The sequence below is a fragment of the Narcine bancroftii genome, chromosome 1 (assembly GCF_036971445.1).
Source record: "Narcine bancroftii isolate sNarBan1 chromosome 1, sNarBan1.hap1, whole genome shotgun sequence".
Classification (NCBI taxonomy): domain Eukaryota; kingdom Metazoa; phylum Chordata; class Chondrichthyes; order Torpediniformes; family Narcinidae; genus Narcine; species Narcine bancroftii.
The window spans coordinates 82,713,432-82,715,567 of record NC_091469.1 but is presented as its reverse complement, the minus strand read 5'-3'; positions in this window follow the sequence as shown (position 1 = coordinate 82,715,567).

Here is a 2,136-nt window from a genome sequence, read left to right as displayed (position 1 = left end):
TAGTTTGTTTTTTTGCACAAAATGCCTATTACACTGAGAAACATTCTTCTGCGAGCAGGCTGACAGATTCTCTAATATTCACACAGTCATGTAAATAACACAATTACAGTTGAGTTTTGTAATAGAACGATCAGCTAGAACCAAGTAAGTCGGGATGTTATGGGGTTAATTCAGGAGGGAGGAGGGAGAAGAGAGGTATCGAGGGTGTGAATGGTCCTTCAGTATGTTGGTTGCTTTTCCTGGGAGATGTGAATGGAGTTCATGGAGGGAAGGGAAGGCTTCCTTATTTTCTGAGCTGCGTTCACTACCTTCTGTATCTTCTTTCAAACATGAACAGAGTAGTGCCCATACCAGCAAGTATGTTTGCAAAGATGCACTTGTAGAGGTTGTTAAGGGACAAGGGGGATATGCAGAACTTATTTTTCTAAAATATTTGAGGCATTGGTGCATTTTCCTGACCATTGTGGTTTGTCCCAGGACCTAAAGCTGGCAATCTCGGGATTGCTGCATGTGCCACATGCTAGTGAGGATAGAAATAGGAAGTTGTGGAGGATGAATGTGTGGCTCAGGAGCTGGTGCAGGGGGCAGGGATTTAGATTTCTGGATCTTTGGGATCTATTTTGGGGAAAGTCTGACCTTTACAAAAGGGACGGTTGCACTTGAACTGGAGGGGGACCAATATCCTGGCAGGCAGGTTTGTTAGAGCTGTTGGGGAGGGTTTCAACTAGTTTGGCGGGGGGTGGGGGGTGGGAATCAGAATGAGAGTATGGAGATTAGGGAGGAAGAACAATTATATTGGAAGGAAGGGAGGAAACAGAACATAAAAATTGAAAAAGGAAGGAAAGAGGTTAAAAGTAGATGGTAACCAAAGGAGTATTTGTGGAGAACATTATCTTAAGAGCATATATTTTAATGCAAGGAGCATTGTAAATAAGAAGGATGAGCTTAAGGCATAGATAGACACATGGACATATATTATGGTCATCAGTGAAACTTGGTTGCAGGAAGGGCATGTTTGGCAGTTAAATATTCCAATATTCCATTGTTTTAGATATGATAGAACGGGAGAAATAAAAGGTGGAGGAGTGGAATTGCTTACTAAAGAGAACATTCCAGCAGTGCTGTGGCAGGGTGATTTGGAGGGATCATCTAGCTAGGCTATTTGGGTAGAATTGAGGAATGACAGGGGCATGAAAACATTGATGGAAGTGTATTATAGACCTTCAAATGGCCTAAGGGAATTAGAGGTACAAATTTGTAGGAGATTGCGTTTATGGTGTAATAAACATAAGGTGGTAGTTATGGGAGATTTCAACTTCCCGCACATTAACTATAACACCCATACAGTAAGAGGGCTGGATGGGTTAGAGTTTGTTAAGTGTGTTCAGGGAAGTTTTCTTAATCAGTACGTAGAAGAACAGACTCAAGAGGGGGCAGTATTGGATCTCCTAATAGGGAATGAGATAGGTCAAGTGACAGAGGTTTGTGTTGGGGGACACTTTGGCTCTAGTGATCACAATACTATTAGTTTTAGGCAAGTAATGGAAAAGAATAGAGATCGGTCAAAGGTTGAGATTCTTCATTGTTCAATGCTTTTATTCCTTTTATAAATGTCTCAGGAAATCCAAACTTATATAATACCTTAAATAGAAAGTCCCATTCTAATCTATCAAATACTTTTTCTGCATCTAAAGTAACTGGAACTTTCCTTTTTTGAGTCACATTTATCAAACTTAAAAATCTCACTATTTGATGCCTTTTTTTAATAATCCTGATCTGGTCCAAATTAATTAATTTTGGAAGTATCTTAACCAAATGATTAGCCCACAATTTGGATACAATTTTATAATTACATTTAACAAAGATAATTGGTCTATATGAAGCTGTTTGAAATGGATCTTCCCCCTTTTTTGGTATTATCTTTATCAATGCCATCTTAAAGGATTCTAGTACATCATTTACTTCTTATTTGATCTAATATCTCTTTAAAAATTGATACCAACAATTCTTTAAATTCCTTATAGAATTTTACTGGAAAACCATCTTCCCCTGGCGCTTTATTATTTTGCAATGTTTTCAGAACCTCATATATCTCAGCTTCTGTAAATGAATTAGATAATTCTTTCCTCTCCTCTG